Below are 21132 nucleotides of genomic sequence, written 5' to 3'. Positions count from 1 at the left end.
TTCTTTCTCACCATTCTTGTTGACTTCTCCCTCTAGGTCTTCAAGTAAGGTACTCACACTTAGCGTTCTGTTTTTTAGAGGCAGCTAGGTGCCCTACTATATATAGTGGGGAGCTTGGAGTCAAGAAGACCCGAGTTCAAATCTAGCTTCAGATATTTATTAGCTATGTGACCTTGGGCAAGTCACATAACTTCAGTTTCCTCATTTATAAAATGGAGAAAAATAATAGTACCTATCTCCCACAGTTATTGTGAGGATCAAATGAGATATTTGTAAAGCACTTAGTATAGCACATGGAACTGTAACGTAATAGGTATGTACTTCTCAGATGTAATGTTGTGCTTTAGGGTTCTCTATGTTTGTGTCTTATCCCCCAACTATGTTCTAAGCTCTATGAGGATACAGATTTTGTTTATCTAACCTTTGTATCTTCCCAAATGCTTAGCATTAGTTTTCTACTCACAACCATTGCTTGATACATGTTCATTAAATGAATAAGTGAATAATACTGGAATCATCTTTTTAAAGTTTTTTTTTGTGTTGAGTACACCTACAATAGGGTATAATTCAGGGGCTGCATATATTTCTTTGGATCATAGATTTAGATCTGGAAGGGACCTTAGAAGCCTTCTGTTTAACAAGTGAGGAAGCTAAAGTCCAGAAAGTGCAGTGACTAACCCAAGTGACAGGTAGGATTTGTATCCAGGCCCTTGGATGTTGAATCACCATTCTTTCCATTGAAACAAATGGACATCTTCCTGTATTCCCTATGAAGGCAAGAGATTTGCTCAGCACTTGGGGAATTATAGATAGGCAACTTCTCTCTTTCCCGATAAGTTCCTTGTCAGTACAGCAGACTTAGAGTTCAAATCTTGCCTTACCTGCTGCCTAACTGTGTGACTCAGGGCCAGTTGGTTAACCTCTTTCAGCCCCAGTTTCCTCATCTATAAAGTGGGGATCGAGAATAGAATGTGTGTGTATACACACACATACACACACACACATATACATCCTATATGGATATATACATATAGAACACAGACATATTATATGTGTGTGTGTGTATATACATACACACACACACATATATGATTGGTGGGAAAAAACTCAAAACTGTGGGTAGGAGGAGAAGCTTTAAACCTCAGTGCTACTGCTTACACAGTTCCCTAAATCAAGAATGCCTGCCCACCTTCACTAGCTGAAACATTCTCCATTCTTAAATGTCAAATGTCACCTCCTCCAAGATGCCTTCTTAAGATCCTCCAGCCACAAAAGATCTTTTTCTCCGCCAAACTCTCAAAGCATTTGGACATTGTGCCATACAGTTCTTTGCACTTAGTAGGCTTTTAATTAACTTTTGTTGTTTAATTCATGCTTGTTGGCCTTACATCACAGGGTTGTTGTGAGGACTAAATGAGATAATAAATGGAGAATTCTTTGTAAAACTTAAAGGAACCCTGGAACCCACTTAGTCTATCTTCCTGAGTTGCCATATTTTCCAGAAACATTAGACCAGTAGCATTCAGGAGGCCCTGAATCAGTATTATATAAATGCTAACCATTTTTATTGCTCTCTTCATTAAATTCATCAGACCCTAAGAGCTTTATCTCTCTCCACTTCCTTCTCTCTTCTCCGCTACCCCCTACCTTCTATTCCTATTTAGTGGAAACAGTTGTAGAAGTTGCCATCAGGAGTTTGGAATTGGTGGGGGGTTGGGTCCAGTCCTTGCTTTTAGAGTTCACTCAGAAAATCTCCAAGCCAGGCCTTAGAGCATCCAATACTCCATTTTCTTTTCGTTTGGTTTTCCTCTTGATCTCTGCATTCCAGAACTCGGGTTGGCACCAGGTGAGAGGCAATGAATCATTCCAGCATCTGAGTCGTGGTCTTTTGTCACCTTTCAAAACCTTCATTGATTGTTGAGATTCCTACCTTCATTGACTAAAGAACTATGACTCACCCAGACTTAACATGGCAATTAGTGGCAAAGTGAATTGGAATTCCCATCTCCTAACATTTCTCCATTCTTTAAATAATTTCCTCCCACGTAGAATGAAACATTGCTTCAGTGAATACATTCAACATTTATCAAGCATGCTATATGTAATACAAAACAGCAGCATGATACTTATTCATTCACTCATCCAACAAATATTAATTAAATGCCCGCTATGTTCCTAAGTGCTTTGAGAGTTTGGAGGAGAAAAAGGCCATTTTTGGTTGGAGAATCTGGGAAGACATAATGGAGAAAGTGACATTTGAGCTGGAAATTTAAGAATGAGTAACGTTTCAGCTGGTGAAGGTAGGCAGGCATTCTAGAGTTAGGGAGTGATGTGATCTGTGACACTGAGATTGAAAAGCTTCTCCTTTTGCCCATGGTTTTTAGAGTTTTTTCACCTCCGCTGAATTATTTTGTACACATATATCTACGTACATGTTCTATTGTACTTTCTTGTTCCCCTCTCTTACCCCCCAAAATGTCCAAATTAACAATTTGTCTGGTGCATTGCTCATGGTATGTGTTAAATACGTTTTTCTTGAACTGAAAGAGTAGGAAGTGTTCCTGGAGCGGCGAATAGACTGCATCCTTCTTTTTGCTTTTGTATCTCCAACCTAGCAACGATACCTGGAAGTAGAATGAGCTTAATCAGTGTTTGTAGAATTAAATTTGAGGAGCATGGACGGAGGAGAAATGTGAGATAAAGCTACACTGGGAGGTTAGAGCCAAATTAGAATTAGGTTTGTATGAAAGAGAGAAGAGAGCCTGAGAGGAGGGAGAGAATTGTTAAGTGATGGAAAAGTGGTGTTTCTATGGAAGATGTCTTTTACTTTCAAGGTGGATATTTCAGTGCAGAAGGAAGGAAGGAAGGAAAAGAAGAAAGAAACAAGCATTCCTTATGTATCAGGTTCTTTACAAATATTTCCTTTGAAACTCACAACAGCCTTGGGAGGTAGGAGCTGTTATTATCACACCCATTTTATAGTTAAGGAAACTGAGGCAAACATGAAAAATGACTTGCCCCAGGTCACACAGAAAGTGTCTGAGGTTAAATTTGAATTCGGATCTTCCTGACTCCAGATCCAGTGCTCCCTCCACTATACCACCCTGGCTGCCTCTCTGTTCCACAGGAAGAAGGCCCAGGCAACTGTTTCAGTTTCTGTTTTCTTCTAAATCTTCCCACAGGATTGAAAGTGCATTAAGAGACCAAGAACCTTAAACCTCCAGAGGAGGGGGAAAAACATAAGAAAGGAAGGGAGTGAGAGAGAGTTGAACTGGGGCAGAGAGGTGAGTTATGACTTGCTTAGGCTTCCTCCTTATCCTATGATATTTGGCCAAACAGTCTTCTAATTTAACTCTATGTGCCCTGACAAAGACAAAGCACATTAAATCTAGAAAATCTTGGGTAATACCAATACCACTGTTTCATAGCAGCAGAAAAGAGTGGGATTGAGTTAGACTGTGTGGGAAAAGTCTTTTTTATTTTCATATGAAAGTCATGTGTGGGTGGGGGAGTTAGGGTGGTAAATTCTCAGCAAATGCATATTAAAGCTTACAAAGTTTTTTGTTTTTTTTTTTAAATAACACTCCTGTGAAAGACGTGATATCTATCTAACTTTGGAGACAGAAAGACCTCGGTTCAAATCTTGCCTGTGACAGATTGTGGCTATGTGACTACAACCTTTCTATGCCTTCAGTGAACTCTCTAAGATTTAAAATTGCTTAACAGTTACCAATCTACATGGATAGAGACAGTTTACACAAAAGGTATTCTCTACACTAATGAAATTGTAGCTCCAGAACCTGTCCCCTCATTCACATTTTACAGACAGGGCAATCAAAGCTTTATGTGACTTATCACAGCTCATGCAGCTAGTAAATGGTGGCACTGGGGCTTGAAATGAGAGTCTTCTGACTCTAGGGACAATACTCTAAATATCGTAGGATAGCATTTATTTTTCCTCTAGAAAACGTCCAACTGGGGAGATTGTTTTTCCAGTGTCCTCCCTTTGACTCTACTGGCTCTGTGTGTGGGCGGTGGGGGGCAGGAGACAGGGATGATGAGTATACTTGAGTACCTTTGGAGTGGGAGAGCTGCTCCCCAGCCATACTGACTGAGACAAGACAGCAAGTTATGTCCTGTTTCCCCCTCCTCACCACTCAGCCAAATGCTTGTGTTTGTCAGTTTATTATTGCTGAGAGACAGAAGAAACAGAAACCATGTGACTGAATTGCACTCTAAGCGGCTGCCTTGGTCCCAGGCTTTAGTGTATGTTCAACCCTGATCCCAGGGAAATCTTGGGCCTGGGCTGATTTTGGAGGTGATCTATGGTTCACCCTAGAAATTTAGATTTAAGGGGAAATAGAAGAGAGAAGCTTGATTGGGGAGGGGGGAGAAGGAGTGAACTGGGGAGCTCAGGGTCCAAGTTGGTCTGACTCTAGGGATGGATTTGAGGGTTCCCTCTGCCTTGGAGCCTGGGGACCCTGCTTGTCTGCAGACCCCCACCTCCTTGGGGCCGCCTGCTGTAAGTCGGGGAGTGAGTCAGACTGAAAGCAGAAGCTGCCAAACATTACACAGGGTGAAACCAAGCAGAACCATGTGAGCTATTTTGGAACTTGGTTAATTCCCCCTCTCCTTCCCCCACACCCCCTTTCCTTTCCTCTGTTACAGGACTGCTGCAAATTAACTTTAGCCAACCTTCCTTTCCCCCTCTCTATATTGGGTGGGTGGGTGGGATGGGACACCTGGTTCTCTTTTAAGTGAAATGGCCTCATCTTGATGGGGCATCTCCTTGTGGGTCCAAGGAGAATGGCTGGAGGAGTTGCCAGAGCCCCTGCGAGTTCCAATGGGGAGCTGTCCCTTCTATGGTCTGGGCAGAGGGCAGGCCTGGCAGGCCTTGGAAAGTTTATCTTTGGTTGCTGTCTACCTCCCTTCTCAGCAACAACTACCCCCTCACACCACTCCCAATCTGTCTTACTGTCAGCCAAGTTGTCAACTAACCCCCTCAAAAGTGTTAGCTGACAAGGGCTTAATCACTGTCTCCTCCCCTGCCTCTGCAGACTCTGGAACACAGAGGGACCTTCAAGAGGCATCAGTACAGAACTCTGATGGGTAACTCTCCCTGTCCTCCCAAACAAGAGGAATTCTTCCCAGAAGGCCCAAAGTCATCGATTGCTAGAGACAGAGAGGACCTAAAAGGTCATCTAATCTAACCTTTTCATTTTTTATAGGAGGAAACTGAGGCCTAGAAAAAGGAAGTAATTTCCCCAAGGTCCCAGTGGTAGTAAGTAGCAGAATTAAGTCTTAAGCTGAAGTGCTCTGGCTCCCAAGGTCCTTATTCCTCTACAAACTCATTGTGGTGCTGGTCAGCACTGAGCTGTGTGAAAAGGAAAGTTCGGCCTCCCTTCCCCATCCCTGTCTAGGGACATACTGACATGACCTTGGGATGACATTGGCACTCATCAGACATAAGTTCCTGATGCATCATCTGTGGCAGATAATGGCTATACTGGACAATCTTTGCTTTTATCCTGTAACCTACCCTTTAGCTCTTTTTCCCACTGGGCAAGCTTGTGTGTGTGTGTGTGTGTGTGTGTGTGTGTGTGTGTCTGTCTGTCTGTCTGTCTGTCTGTCTGTCTGTCTCTCTGTCTGTGGATCTATTTCTGTTGCAGAAGATGGTCTGTGAATGCTTGGAAGTGGGTGTGGTCACAGGGTGTGCCTATTAGATTGTGGATATTATATGAATAGGAGGCAAGGGGTGAAGTGATGGGGGAGCAGGTTGTATTCTGAGGTGGGGGACAGGGTATATGTATTGCCTAGGAAGATCTTGTAAGGCCAAGGTACTTGTGAGGGAAGCAAAGTTTCTGTGGTGGTTGTATTAGATCTATACGTACAGTGGTGTGTCCTGCATGGGGGAGGTTGTATATATGTATGTAATGGTGTATGGGGTTTGTTGTAATGGTGCATGGGAATTGTGTAAGTGTATAGTGAGGTAAGGACTTGTGTCTGTGTATAGGCAAATAGGGGACCAGTGGATAGAATTCTGGACTTGGATTCAAGAAGACTTGAGTTAAAATCTGGCCTCAGATACTATCTAGCTTTATGATTCTGGATTAGTCACTAGCCTTAGTTTCTTCATCTGAGTAATGGGGACAGTATTACCTCCTACTTCTTGGGGTTCTTATGAGGATCAAATGAGATGATATTTTCCAATTTTAGAGTGCTGTATAAATGCCAGCTATAGTAGTAGTATTTGTATATGCATCTAGTGTTATAAGGGTTGTGTAATAGGGGTTGTATATGCATGTGTAGTCATGTACAGGTTGTGTCTGTATGTGGGTGGTGTATATAAATAGTAGTGTGGGGGTTGTGTACGTTTTTATAGTGGTATAGGGTGGTTTGATATTTTTGTTGTGGAGACAGGGTGAGTGTGACATTATAGGAGAGAGTACAGGTATGGCAGGGTATGTATCTGGCTGGACAAGTCTCTGGGATGGTAAAGAGGGCATTGGTTGGGGGAGGCCTAGAGAAAGAAAATTAAAATGACATCATGAAATTAAGATCAGCAAAGGTTTTTAGCGACCATGTCTCCCATTTTACAGGAGGAGAAACTGAGGCCCTTTGAGTCTTCTTTAGCCTTGCTAGCTCAACTCTAGTCACCTTCATGTCACAGAGCTCACCTGTGAAAGGCTCCACTCTGGAATAATTGTACATCTGTAGAGAAAGCCTCATAGTGTCTTGGAATGAACAGTGGGCTATGAACTGGAAGATCCAGATCCCAGTCTGAGACCAACTGCTGGCAGAACCTTGGACAAGTCTGGTTTTTGTGCTTCAGTTTCCTTAATCTTTTCAAAGTGAGGGGCCTGGACTAAATGATGCCTAAAGTCATAAGGTTATAGGATTCTAATGGATTTCTCCAAATGCCAGCTCCAAATAGCATATGGCCTTGTATATTTTGGTGATGGGATTTGCTGATCTAAGAACATGAATACACTATTTTATGTGAGTGCCCGTGTGTGTCTGTACTGCTGATGGGCAACAATGATAATGGTGATAACAACTAACATCTGTACAGTCTTTAAGGTTTGCAAAGTGCTTCATAAATATTAGCTCATTTGATTCCCACACCCCTGGGAGGTAGGTGCTATTGTTATCCTCATTTTACATGAGGAAACTGAGGCAAGCAGATTAAATAACTTGCCCAGGGTCAGTCAACTAGTAAGTATTTAAAGCTGGATTCAAACTAGCATCTTCTTGATTCCAGGCCAGTGCTCTATAAACTGCACCACCTAGTCAGGGGAGGAATATTATACAGACCAGAACTATAAATGCCAAAAAGGTGTGATCTAGAGACATATTTTGTTGATGTTCAGTCTTGTCCTAGTCTTTGTGACCTCATTTGAGGTTTTCTTGGCAAAGATACTGGAGTGGTTTGCCAGTCCTTTCTCTAACTCATCTGACAGATGAAAGAACTGAGGCAAACTGAGTGAAGTGACTTGCCCAGGGTCGCACAGCTAGTAAGCATCTTAGGCTGGATTTGAACTCAGGTCTTCCTGAGTCCAGGCTGAGCAATATATCCACTGTACCACCAAGCTTCCTAGAGGCCTGCAAAAGCTTGAATTTAGATATTAGTGAGTACAAACCTCTCATTTTACAGCTGAAGAAACTGAAGCCCAGAGAGGTTAGGTGATATGCCCAGAAAAACACAGCTAATCAAATATCTGAGGTAGGATTTGAACCCAGATCTCCTGACTTGAAGTCTGGTGCTCTATCTACTATGCCATCCCTCACCAAATATGATTTCTTTCTCCTCTCAACTCTGTACTTTATTTGCATCTCTTTCCGCTTATCAGGGTCTAATTTGTATTACATTTATTTGTCATTAATCTATTCTCTTCTACCAGACTGGAAACACCTTAACAAGGGGAACTAGATGCTTTTTAAAAAATTGCCCTGAGGGTGTATCGAAGTATTCTTTGGTACCTACTATAAGTGTGGTTGAATAAAAGGACCAGTGACTAACTTGAGGAAAGATATTGAAGGTAGGACCTGGGTGGGGGAAAAGGAAGACCAGGAATGAGTCCATCAAAGTCAGTTATGTGATTTTAGGAGAGCTGAGAATTGTGTATGAACCCAGGGCCACCTGAGCTTTGAAGGACTGGTAGGATTTTAATTGGTGAAGATAGGGGGCAAAGAGGGGTTTGGGGAGTGGGACACAGTTATGAGCCAAAGTGCAGAGCCTGGCCTTGAGGTTGCCATAAACAGATGGTGCTGAGGCTACCAGGATATCAATGGAAGGGAAGGGGAAGGAGGATGGGAGCAGAACTGGGGTTAGTCTTCATAATAAATATACTCCTTGACTCTTTCTCACAACAAAGACAACTCCAAACCACCCCAGAACCAAACCAACCCCAACCAAAACACCCAAACCTTGCCTGGTGATTCTCCTTGGGTCCTTTCCTAGGGGAGTGGGGGGAGGAGGCATTACCATAGGATGATAGATTTAGAGCTAGAAGAGACTTAAGACTAGACTGTGGAGTCTAACACCCTCATTTTACAGAGCAGGGAACTGAGGCCTGGAAATTTTAATTCATTTGTCCAGGATTATACAGTTAGTAAGTGTCTGAGGAGGAATTTGAACCAAGGGTTTCTTGACTTCCAGTTTAGCATCTTAAGTCTTTACAACTCTAAGGTCCTCCTTGGAGAGTTAGAGTGCTGAGCCTGGAGTCAGAAAGATCTGAGTTCAAATTTGGTCTCAGATACTTACTAGCTGTGTGACCCTGGGCAAGACATTTAATTAACCTCAGTTTGCCTTAATCCACTGGAGAAGGAAATGGCAAACCACTTCAGTATCTTTGCCAAGAAGTGGACAGTACAGTCCTCAGGGTCATGAAGAGCCAGATATGACTCAACAAGAGTTGCTCCTTCACCAGTCCATTGTGGTAAGAGGGCTTTCTTCCTGGATAGTGCATAGGAGATGAATGGATGAATGGGGGATTTGCCCAGTACACCATAATGACCTTGGAAATATGTTCCCTCTCAGCAGGACTCAGGCCTGCCCAGGGAGCCCCCTTTGGGGCTTTCCCATTCATCTGGCTCATCACAAGAGCAATCCCTTGCACTGGGACACCTGCCCTTGTACTACAGTACCATGGAGAGAAGGCTGGATTTGGAATTAGCCTCCCAGGGTTCACATCCACAATTGGCCACTAACTACTGGTGGGACTGTGCAAGTCACAAAATCCTCTGAGCCTGATCTGTAGGATGACGGTATTGGACAGGATGACTTATGAGGTCCCTTCCACCTCTAGAGGGCTGATTTTGATTCCCTGTGACCTTATGGCCTCTCTCGCATATTTACAAGTATGATAATCACATATTTCAGTCTGAAAGGGACTAAGTGGAGTTTGGGTCCAGCACTCTCATTCTACAGATGAAGGAAGCAAAGCCCTGGTAGATTAAATGATCGGTCCAAGATCATTCAGGTAGCGTTAGATCCAGGATGTGAGGTCCTGTCCTTTTCCCATCCCTAATGGAATGGGGTTTATTTATTTTTTTGCTATGTGTGAAGACAGGTTCATACAAAACCTGCATTGAGGAGGGGAGGGGACAAACCACAGAAAAATAAACACCGAGTCCAGGCTCTGCCTGTCCCCTTCCTCCCACCCCAACCACCCCCACATCTACCACGCTCAGTTGACTGGGCTACAGGTAGGACCCCCACACAGCCTTACATTCTTTCTCTCTCCCATACTCAGGCACCACCTTCGAAGTCCCGGGCTCAGTCTTTGATCCATGTAATTGTACTGCTATCTGACCAGCTTGATTTAATTCTCCCCTGAGGCACTCTCGTGGCATAGTGTTAACTGGCTCAGTGAGAGGCAGATATATTGTCTTTGAGGCAGCTCTTTGGTCCCTCATCCTTCCCCTTGGTTGGACTCTGCTGAGGTGGTTTTTTTTCATCACTGTTAAGGTGGAAAACAAGAGTGAGAATACAGGATTGGGTTGGGCCAGGGCTGCTGGTCCTCCTTGGAAAATTGGGGTAGGAGGAAGTGCTCCTCCACCTTCCCACTGTGGGTAAGAGCCTTCTCCCTGTTCAGGGAGTGGATGAATAAGTGAGCAAGCAGTGGTACTCCAGGCACTGAGTCAGGCACATCACACAAGATCCAAAGACAGTTGTGAGACAGTCTCTGCCTTCAGGGACTTTCCACTCTGATGCTAGGATTGGGGCTAGGGAAAGAAGATTTGGTCTGAGAGGGACACAGGGATGGTGAGAGAAACAATAGGATAGTTGATGCTATCAGTGTTTCCGCTGATTTTATTACTAATCACAGAACCAGAGCTAGTGTTGGAAGGATGTGGGAGTAGGGAAGGGGGCCTGAGATATCTGTGGGCAGGGTAGAGAGCACGATGCCTTCATTGGGCAGACCTCAATGGAAAATGAAGAATGGTGAGCAATTGATTGAGTCAGGGACATCTTTAAAGGGGGGTGGGTGGAGATAAGGAATTGAGTAAGGAAAATTCACTCATCATATTAAGGAAAGCATGTAAGATGGCATCTCTTTTCCCTGGGCCCATGGTGTTCTGGCTCTGATTGTAGGGTTCTCTGCCCCATGCCTCCTGTCCGTATTACTTGAAGAAACTGTCTCTTCATGAGGCTGACTATGAAAGGAAGCTAATGCTGAGTAACTGGCCCAACATTGATTCCTTCATTCAAAAAAACAATTTCTCTGTGTGCAGGTGAGCTGATGTCACTGGAGGGAGAGCATTAGAATAGACTAGGGTCAGGCAGCCTGGGCTCCAAATCTACCTTACCACACTGAACTGTGTTATGACCACAGGCCTTAGACAAAGCTCACAATACTTATAGGACCCACTTCCTGGAGTTGATCTTATTTTTTCTTCTCAAATTAATTAAATTGTCAATTGACAAGCTTTCATTTTTTTCTCCCCCATTTCCCACCCCCATTGTAAAAAATATTCATAATCAAGCAAAACAAATTCTTATGCTGGTCAGTTCCAAAATGTATATCTCATTCTGCACCCTAGTGCCATCACTCCTCCGTCAGGAGGTAGGCAGCATGCCACAGCACTTTGGAGTGCGGGTGGTCATTGCACTGAACAGAGGCCTTAAGTGTTTCAGAGTTGTTTGTCTTTGTGACCACACAGTTATTTTGTAGACCTTAAAGGGCTACAGAAATGTGACTAACTGTCCTTTATTGGCAGTGGAGTGGGAGGGTATGATTTTCCTGTTTAGCTGGAGAGACAAAGTATACACCCCCAACGTAAGAAGAAAGCTATTAGAGATGGGTGTGGATGTGTGCCAGGAGACCTACTGGAAAGGGCATCCAGATGAGTGTGTGCTGGAGGTAGGAAAGAAAGAAGGAAGCAACAAAGGGGGCTGGGAAGTCAAGGATAGCTGGCTATGGAGGCCAGAAGGGCATGGTGAGATCCCTAGGGAAGGAATTCCTGAGCATCAGAATGTGAATTTCAGGGTGTGGAATTTTAAAATGCTTTTCAAAGGGCATCTGTGTGTGAAAGATAGAGGGACTTGTGTGTGTCTTGCTGCGTATGCAATGGACTTGTGTGCGTGCGTGCATGTGAGTGATGTACTGGCATCTATGCATGTGTGAATGAGGCATCTGTGAGATGTGAGGGACTAGTGTTTGTCTCTTTGTATGCAGTGGCCTTCTGTGTATCTCTCTGTATGATGGATTTATGTGTAGCTGTGTGTGTGTGAAGGGCTTGCATGTATGAATGAGGCCTTGTGTATACATGTGAGATGGAGGGACTAGTGTGCACCTGTGTTTGTATGTAAAGCGGAATTTATGTGTAATTTGGATGTGAATGAAGCATTTATCTATATCTGTGAGATGCCTCCATCTGTAATTAATAATAAAAATAATGTAATTAAACATCTCTGTAATATCTGCGTGTGTGTAGCACTTATGAATATATCTGTATGAAAAGACAGTTTGGGATTGTGAATAGAACACTAGATGTGAACCCAAGAAGACTGGCCTTGAATGCTAGTTGTATGGTCCTGGATAAGCCTTTTAACCTCTGTGAGCCTCAATTTCCTCATCTATAAAATATATATGGAGAAGCAACTGGCAAATCACTCCTGTATCTTTGCAAAGAAAACCCCAGATGAGGTCATGAAGAGTCAGACAAAACTAAAACAACTGAACAACAAAAAATAGTAATAAATATTTATAAACCTTAAAGATTACATCTTAACTATTATTAGCAGTTAACTGTATGAGATGGAGGGAGTTGTATGTACCTTTGTGTGTTTGAAGGACTATATCAAGAAAAGGAGCATTGTTAAGTGATTAAAGGTCTGTCTGTGTGTGTATGTGGTGTGTATGTGTGTGTGTGTGTGTGTGTGTATGTGTGTGTGTGTGTGTGTGTGTGTAGATTGGGATTGAGAGACTTTGTGTGTGTATATCAGGAGAAGGCAATGTTTGGTTTTGTGTTTGGTGTAATACTGTGTATCAGGAGGAAATGCTGTGTGTGGCAGAAGTGAAGATGTGTTTGGTGGATGTTAGCCTGGTTAGACAACCCACTCCATTTGATCAGTTTATTTCCCCTGGGCCCTCGTAGCCTTGGGGCCATCCAACTGCTTTGTATTCTCCAGGATGGGGGAAGCCACATTTCATCTTTCTCTTCCCAGTTTCCAAACTGCCTCCTGCTCCCTGGACTTGGATGCCTACTATCTTTCCTCTCATTTCCCCTGCCCCCAACCCTCAGGTCTCATGAGATGTCTGCTTTTTGGGTCAGCATTTGGTTGATCTCCATGGGACTCCTCACTGGTCTTCAATAGCCCTTTGAAGCCTTCCCAACCCTAGCCACAGGACTGCCTTGACTTGCTCAGGGCTAGAAATCCCAGCCCTACCAGGCACCAACTCCAACAGTGCTTTCCTTGGGACATGGGCTGTGGGGAGCAAGCATGCTGGGGCATGGGGCTGGTGTGCCTGACCTCTGAGAATTTCAGGCAGGGTAGGAACCAGGCTCAGAGAGCTGCAGATACTTGTTCCTCTACTTCCTCTCTCTCTTCCTGACTTCACCTGACTCTCTCCTCAGATCTCCTGTCCCTAAACTATTAGATGAGCTGGGATCATCCTCTCAGCACAGAAGGATGGGAAGATGATGTTCAAAAGCTACATCTTCAGGGTCCAACTCTCTAATCACCAAGTTACTCTGTTTTGTTTTTTCCTTGGGGCCTTCTCCAGATGAGTACTCAACAGGAAGGAAGTGCCTTCTCTTTGATGTCCCCATGGGAATTCATGAAGTGTAACTTCCCCTCTGTGCATCTCATAGAATCTCTAGAGCTGGAAAGGGCCTCAGTGACCAACCTAGTTAGTCCAACCCATATATAAACAAAACTCCCTCTCTATGACATTCCTGGACATCCATTCTTTGCCAGTGAGGGAGAAACCATGATTTCTCGAGGCAGCTCCTCTAATTCACAAGGAGACTTTCCTTACATCAAACCTCAGGTTACCCCTTTTTTTCTTCTCTCCATTCCTCCTCTTTCTACCCTGTAGGGCCAATTAGAACCTATCAGATTACTCTTCTTCCTCCCAGCCTTTCAGGTATTTGAAGGTGGGTATTATACTTCCATGAATCTCTTCTTTTCTAGGCTAAACATCTTCCATTCCTTCAACCCTTCTTCATCTGATATACCCCGTCCTCTCAATGCTTTTCATCTTGCCTATTTCCTTCTTAAATTGTGCCCAGAAGCAAATACAATACTCTAGATGTGGTCTGACTAGAGCAAACTAAAGTTGGACTCTCACCTCTGATTTTACAATAGCATTGCCTTTATTGGCCACCATATATCACAGTTGACTCATGTTAGATTTTCACTCAGTCAGGCATGTTGGCATACACCTATAATTCCCTGCTGCTGAGAAGGCGGAGGCTGGTGGATCACTTGAACTCCAGAGCTGTAGTGGGCCAGGCTGACTAGGTGTCTACACTAAATCTGGCACCAATATGGGGAGCCCTTGGGAGCAAGGGAGACCACTGTCTGTTCTATGACAGCTAGATGGTGCAGTGGATAGAGTACTGAGCCTGAGGTCAGGAAGACCTGAGTTCAAATCTACACTCAGCTGTGTGACACTAGGCAAATCATTTAATGTAGGGGTAGGGAACCTGCAGCCTCGAGGCCACATGTGGCCCTCTAGGCCCTCAAGTGCAGCCCTTCGATTGAATCCAAACTTCACAGAACTTAATTTGGATTCAGTCAAAGGGCAGTACTTGAGGACCTAGAGGGTCACATGTGGCCTTGAGGTCACAGGTTCCCCACTCCTGACTTAACCTCTCTCTGCCTCAGTTTTTTCAAACATAAAATGGGAATAATAACAGCACCCACTTTGCAGGGTTGTTGTGAGAATCAAAGGAGGAAATACTTGGAAAGCACATAACACAATGTCTGAAACATAGTGGGTGCTATATAAAGGCTTAATTCCTTCCTCCTATTTTAAGGAGACCAAACTGGACCAAACTGGAAATGGAGACAGGTCAAAGCTCCCTTGCTGATCAGTAGTGGGATTAGGCCCATGAGTAGCCACTACACTTCTGACCTGAGAATAATAGGGAGACCCAGTCTCAAAGAAACCCCAGAAAACAAGCAAACAAAAAAAAATTGTCCCCCTGCCCCATCTGACTCCTGATCTTTTTTCAGACAACCTGATATTGTCATGTTTTCCCCAGATTGCATTTGTGAAATTGATCTTTCCAGTCTATGTGTAAGTCTTGACGTGTCTCTGTTCAGTTTTGTCCTTATTACATTTAGCCTAGGGTTCAAGATCTTTTTGAATCCTGAATATCATCAAAAGCATGAGTTATCCCTCCTGACTTTGTGTTATATGCCATTGTTAGAGTCATGCCAACTATACCTTTATCCAAGTTGTTGCTAACAATATCAGCTGAAACCAGGCCACACACGGAGCTAAATAGAATCTGTCAGATACTTTCTTTCAAATTGATACAAAACTGTTAACAGCAACTCTGGGGCTGACCAGCTCCCAGTCCTCCTAACTACACTATTATCCAGCACATTATCTCTCCATCGTTTCCACAAGAATAGTGTGAGAGATTTTGTCAGGTGCTTTTGCTGAGATCTAGGTATACAGATCAACCTGTGTAATAACACTGCCAAAAAGGAAATAAGTTTAATCTTGCGTGACCTATTATTGATGACGAAGGGGATAAGCATTTAAATGGTGTTTACTATATGCCAGGTACTGTGCTAAGCACTTTACAAATATTAACTCATGGGAGGTATGAGCTATTAGTATCCCCATTTTACATTTGAGGAATCTGAGGCATCTAGAGGTAAGGTGACTTGTCCAAGGTTACACAGCAATTATGTATCTGAGGCTGGATTTGAACTCAGGTCCTCCTGACTGCAGGCTCTATCACTCTATCTGCTGTGCCACCTAGCTTACCTTATTGATGAAACCTTGCTGGTGTTTTGGAATTGCCACTTCCTTTTCTAGATAGTCACTATCTGTTTATTAGTATGTTCTAGATTTTTATTTGGAAACAAAGTTAAAGTTTACTTTTTTGTTTGAGGCCTCCAGTTTCAGGAGGTAGTTCATATGGGCCTTCGGGGCCACCTAAGTACTCTCTAACTCCTTATTTATCTTGGGTTTCAGTTATCTAACAGACAATTTTATTCTGTCCTTTCCAGTTCCAAAATCATTTTTCTTGACAGAAAAAAAGAAGCAAAGTGGGAGTTGAACAGTTCTACCTATGAGCTTGTACCGAAGTGGAGTTCATATCCCTTCTTTGATCATTTTTCCCCGATAGAACTAGCGTAGAGTCTTCTCTTCAGTGAAATGAATGACTTGGACTAGATAGATGGTTTCTTAGGCCCCTTCCATCGCTAACATTTTGTGTTCTGTCTTAACATTCCATGTTCTAAGGTGAAGCACCCAGACATGCTATGTTCTAAAACTCCTTCTGGATCTAGTATTCTATGTTCTAAGGTTTCCTCCAGCTGTGACATTCTCCATTTTAACACCTCCGTTCTAAGGCCCCATCCAGTCTTCACATTCTGTATTCTAAGGCTCCTTCCAGACCTAACATTCTATGTTCTGTGATCTAACATTCTATGTAATAAAGCCCCCTGACATTCTATGTTCTATATCCTAACATTCTATGTTCTTGGCTCCTACCCCTCTGACATTCTGTGTTCTGTGTTGGGTTCGGTTTATAACAGTAGTAATCTAGCTATGCTGTTACTCACCCATCAATCAATCCTCATTTAGCATTTATTTGGCACCTCGTAAATGCTAAATCTTACTATATTATGCTATGCTAATCAATGGACATACTATGAAGATGCAAATGAAGTTATCTCCCTTCTCAAGAAGCTTTAATTCTCTCAGGAAAGGCAACATGGACCTATAGAGGTCTATTAAAAATAAGCACAAAATCAATGTTCAGTTAATGGGGGACTAGGGGAGACTGAGCCTTGAAGGAATCAAGGAGCTTGAAGAAGCAGCGAGTCTGCTTGGGGCATGAGGATTGCCCTGTGCAAAGCCACATAGGGAGGGGATGGAGGATCATGTGTGAGGAACAGCTGGGGATCCAATTTGGCCACAGTACAGGGAGAGTCAGGTGTAATTAACCTAGAAAAGGATGGCTGGAGCTGGATTGTGAAGGACTTTCCTTTCCAAAGAGAGGAGGGGAAATTTTATTCAAGAAACAATAGGGGGGCACAGAATAATCTTTCAGAGGAGTGACATGTTCAAACCTGTTCCAAAGAGATATTTAAGACTATCTCTTTGGCAATTGGGTGGAGGACAGATTAGAGAGGGAAGGGACTTGCTGTGGGAGGAAGGGGAGCCCAATTAGGAGGCTACTGCAAGAGTCCAATTGAGAAAGGTGATGAGGACTTGAACCAGAGTTCACTAAATAGCTGTGTGATCTTGACTGAGTCATTTTCCCTCCAAAAAGACTGATTGATTTGTCCCAGAAAATCTGTGCCTGATTCTGAATACTGAGCCCTTGCCACTCTAAGGCCACTAGAAGGCTGCGTGGATAGTGGTGCTGCGCCTGGAGTCAGGAAGACTGAGTTCAAATCCAACTCAGACATTTATTAGCTGTGTGACTTTGAGCAAGTCACTTAACTTCTGCTTGCCTCAGTTTCCTCATCTGTAAAATGGGAATGATAATAATAGCCCCTACCTCCCAGGTTATGATAAGGATCAAATGAGAAAATAGTTGTAAGCCTTTAGAGCGGTGCCCCACACGGTACTTTTTTGGTTGTTGTTGTTAATTGTGTCTGATTATCTGCTGACCAGTTTTGGAGTTTTCTTGGCAAAGATTCCGGAGTGGTTTGCCATTTCCTTCTCCAGCACATTTTACAGATGTGGAGACTGAGGCAAACAGGGTGAAGTGACTTGGCCAGGGTCACAGTGGGTGCTATGTAAATGTAAATTATAATTAATGTCATTCTTTTATGGTGGTTTTTCTTTCCATTTACATCACTGAAGTCATTTTTGTCCGTTGCTTTCTTGGCTCTGCTTGCTTTACTTTCCATCACTTCATGAAAGTCCTTGTGTGCCTCCCTGTAGGCTTCATGGTCATCATTTCTGATAGCACAGTAATCTTCCTTGTTCATTATTATAATACTGTTGTGTAGTAAAAAAGGCACAAAGGATCTCGGTTCAGGTGCTGACTCAGCCACTCACTGAGTGACCTTGGGCACATGACTTGAACTCTTGGCTTTGGTTTGTAGTGAGGAGGGCTGGACTAGAGGATCCCTAAGAGCTGCTTCCAGCTCTCCATCTTTGATCCTACTGCTCTTCTCTTGGTAAGAGTAAGGGGAAGAAAGTGTGAAATTCAAATCAATTCATTTCAGGTGCTGCTCCCCCCTCCCCTCCCCCTGGTGAATCTCTTCTACTCCTCCCAGTCCAGACCAACAGGTTATTTTGGCCATCTTTCTGCCCCATTGTGTTGCAAACCCCTGGATTTCCTTTCTGTGGTAGTCAATTAATAAGCATCTATAAAGGAGCAGCTGAATGATGCAGTAGATAGAATGTTGGACCTGGAGTCAAGAACTCCCACCTTCCTGAATTCAAATCTAACCTCAGACACTAGCTGGGCAAGTTACTTAATCCTGTTTGCCTCTTGGCAAAGATACTGCAGTAGTTTGCCATTTCCTTCTCCAGTTCATTTTGCAGATGAGGAAACTGAGGCAAACAGTGAAATGACTTGTCTAGGGTCACACAGTTATTGTCTGATGCCATATTTGAACTCACAAAGATGAACCTTCCTGACTCCAAGCCTGGCACTTTTTTCAGTCTGCCACCTAGCTGCAGTTCCTATCTTCATCCCTGTTTGGGAGATCTCTGAGTTTTGGAATAGGAATCTGGAGACCTAGAACACCTAGGTTCTATCCCTAACTCTCTTTCTTAACCAACTAGTTGTGTGGTTATATAAGTCATTTTTCTTCATCTTCCTCATCTTTCCATGGAGATAATTTGCTTACCTCTCCAGGCACATGACTATGAGGATCAGATAAGGTGATGGATGGGAAAGGGATTAGGAAAAAGCATGCCTGATTCTATAAATGCAGGGGAATTTTGTAGGAGGTGTAGTGAATCCCTTAGGATTGGTAGACATCTTGATAAGGGGCCCCATTTCTACCGGGCAGTGGGCATGGTGAAAAGGGCACTGCTTCTAGTCCAGGGTTGGGGAACTTATGACCTCAAGGCCACATATGGCCCTCTAGGTCTTCAAGGGCAGCCCTTTGAATCCAATCAGTCAAAGGACCACACTTGAGGACCTAGAGGGCCACATGTGACCTGCAGGTTGCTGGTTCTCTACCCTTGCTCAGGAGTCTCAGAGGACCTGACTTCAAAGACCTCTCCCATATTTAATGTTGAAGCCTTTTAACTTCCCTGATTGTCAGCTCCTCTCCCTCATCTATGAAATGGAGGGGTTGCATTAGATGGCCTGTGAGGTCCCTTCCAGGCTAAATTTATGACCCTCTGATCAGCCAGAGTCAGTTAGCCCCTGGGGAGCCTGGTCCTGCGAAGGATGGGCGAGAGCGGTCACCTTGGAAAGACACTGCCTGGCTCAGCATTTCCTCAGTAAAATGATGAAGTTGTGTAGAAAGTGCCCTTTGACTTTCTCTTTCGATGGCCCTCTCCTGACTTGACTCCATCTAATTCGATGAGCATTTATTAAATGCCTTCTGTGTGCCAGGCACTGTGCTGGGTTCTAGAGATACAGATAAAAACTAAATAATTCTTGCCCTAAAGTAGCTTACTTTCTACTAGGGGAAACCATATGTACCTTGAAAATGAGAAACAAAATTACAAAGTAATTTCTATGAGGAGGCTATATGCATAATATGAAGGAAAGTTTACTAACAAGATTCCAGAGTGCACAATGGAAGGAGAGGAAAGAGTGTATTAGGAGCATAAGGAAGATGGGGCTGAATGATATGGATGGCTTAGAGGGAACAGGGGCAGCTAGTTGGCACAGTGCCTAAAGCATCAGGTCTGGCTTCAGGAAGAGTCCATCTTCCTGAGTTCAAATTCAGCCTCAGACACTTACTAGCTGGGTGACCCTGGGCACCCTGTTTGCCTCAGTTTCTTCATCTATAAAACAAGCTGGAGAAGGAAATGGCAAATCACTCCAGTATCTTAACCAAGAAAACCCCAAATGGGGTCATGGAGAGTTAGGTACAACTGAAAAGACTGAATAACAATATGAGGGAATGAGAAACTGAACTGAAAAGGGAACTTAGGTAGCATTCGGTAGGGGAATCCATTGGAGTCTGAGGAGAGCTAGAGGCTCCCAACATGGAATCAATGAATTGATCTGTTTTTCATCCCCAAGCCAGAGCTGGGGTGAGGGGATAGTTAGGGCAGATGATGAATGAATCCCTGGTTCCTGCCTGGTGCTCAAGGCAGGGTTAGTGGTATGCCCCTGGCTAGTCATAGAAGGGCAAACAGTATTTGTGAGGTACTCACCCATCCAATTACTGGTCAGGCCAGCTCTGCCCCAATATTCCATGATCGAATAAATGAACTGCCTCTACCTTACCCTTACCTCCAGCATAGGTGCTTTGTGCCCTTTTGTTCTCCAGGGTGGTATCACTTAGACCCAACCTCTCTTCATGTGGTCCTATGTACCAAAGTTGAGTGCCTCTTCTTCCTCATCCACATATATTTTTCCCAGGTAGGTGTGGTTACCCCAGTAAAAGCCAGAGCTCCTAGAATGCGGGGATTATATTGGTTTTGTTTCTCTACAGCCTTGCCCAGTCTCAGGTTAAGACCAGTTGAACTGAATTCCCTCAGGGCCCTGGTCTCAGATTGCTGTCCTGAGGGAGAACTGCTGGTTTAAGTGGAAAGGACTCACAAGTCAAGAGAACCTGGCTTCTGCCACTAACTAGATGTCACATTTCCCTCCCTGGGGACTCAGGTTGTTTTTTCTGAAAAATGAGAGGGTTGGACTAGATGAGCTTTCCCTTTTCCTGCTCAGTGGCTCCCTATTGCCTCTAGGAGTAGATACAAAACGCTCTGCTGGGCATTCAGAGTCCTTAAGAACCTAGCCTTCTCCCACCTTCCCAGTCTTCTTACATCTTGCTCCCCAACTCTGAGGCGGTGAGTCTGGCCTCCTGGCCATTCCACACATGACACGCTATCTCTGGGCTCCAAGCATTCTCTCTGGCTTGCCTACATACCTGGAATGCTCTCCTTCCTCTACTCTTGACTACTGACCTCTCTAGCTTCCTTTAAGTCTCAACTAAAATCCTACCTCCTACAGGAAGCCTCTCCCAACGCCCTTTAATTCCAGGGTCTACCTCCTGTTAATCGTCTCCTACTTATCATATATATATTTGCATTTATATATTCGTATATATGTATATATATACACACACATAAACACATCAATGTATATGTGCATGTATGTGTACATACACACACGTATATATATTTGTTTGCATGCCATTTCTCCCATTTGACTATAAGCCCCTTGAGGGCAGGCACTATATTTTACCTCTTTTCGTATCACAGTTGTGTTCTCAACTATGCCTGGCACATGTTGCTCTGTCTAGTCCAATTCCTCATGACCCCAATAGGCCATAGCATGCTAGGCCTT

The 21132-nt window shown here is 43.7% G+C and overlaps 1 protein-coding gene across 3 annotated transcripts in view; it reads left to right on the top strand.

Moving 5' to 3' along the window:
- Positions 1 to 21132, top strand: part of TFEB (transcription factor EB) — a 77216-nt gene that overhangs the window by 38965 nt on the left and 17119 nt on the right. Inside the window, exon 2 of one of the 3 annotated variants that reach the window (XM_072642061.1) lies at positions 3183 to 3284. The exons of the other annotated variants lie outside the window; for them this stretch is intronic. The gene's annotated coding sequence lies outside the window, so the exon portion shown is untranslated. The remainder of the gene's footprint in view (positions 1 to 3182; positions 3285 to 21132) is intronic. 3 annotated transcript variants of the gene reach the window in all.

This window comes from Notamacropus eugenii, chromosome 2, assembly GCF_028372415.1.
Source record: "Notamacropus eugenii isolate mMacEug1 chromosome 2, mMacEug1.pri_v2, whole genome shotgun sequence".
NCBI lineage: Eukaryota > Metazoa > Chordata > Mammalia > Diprotodontia > Macropodidae > Notamacropus > Notamacropus eugenii.
The sequence above is the reverse complement of the archived record's forward strand: the minus strand, read 5'-3'. Positions and strand labels throughout refer to the sequence as shown.